A 641-nucleotide genomic window follows, 5' to 3' on the forward strand; every position below is an offset into this window, starting at 1 on the left:
AGACGAACGATTCAGCGGCAGAAATGAGCCAAAACGCGATGAATTATGGATAAAAAGTGGACCAATCTTGGATATAACAGTGTGGATTTAAAGCCCAAAGAGGCTGAAGTTCCAGGCTGTAGAGGCTAGAAAGACCCGGAAAAGACCGCCGTAAAGCCGAAAACGTCAGGATTTAAACGAAACCGAAAGTGAGTAAATCGCTTGTATGGTTCAAAAGTTATTAAACTATGAATCAGAGGTACTTTTTTACTCGTGGGCGAGTGTCTCGGGCTCAGAGGGTTAAATCAAATTTCCATTGCTTTGGTAATGTAGGGTAAGCTTTTGTAGAGTGATCACATACTTTTTCTTTCTGTCATAATTTGTAACTGGCAAGCCAAGAAGCTGCTCCCCAGAGATATATGTTGTGAAATTTCTCCCCAGATCTTCAAATTGAGCCTGAATAAAATAAAAAATATATATAAAAAGGTCTGTATTAAATGGACATGATGAACCTATCTCAGAGAAGAACCTGATATACTGTATTATTGTATTATACTACTGCTCAAAACAGACATTCAAATACATTGCAAAACAAAAACAAAAAGACAAATTTGTGTGGATATGGATAAATGTTTGTGTTTATAAAACAAATTCACATGTAT

Source organism: Etheostoma spectabile, chromosome 8 (assembly GCF_008692095.1).
Source record: "Etheostoma spectabile isolate EspeVRDwgs_2016 chromosome 8, UIUC_Espe_1.0, whole genome shotgun sequence".
NCBI classification, from domain to species: Eukaryota; Metazoa; Chordata; class Actinopteri; order Perciformes; family Percidae; genus Etheostoma; species Etheostoma spectabile.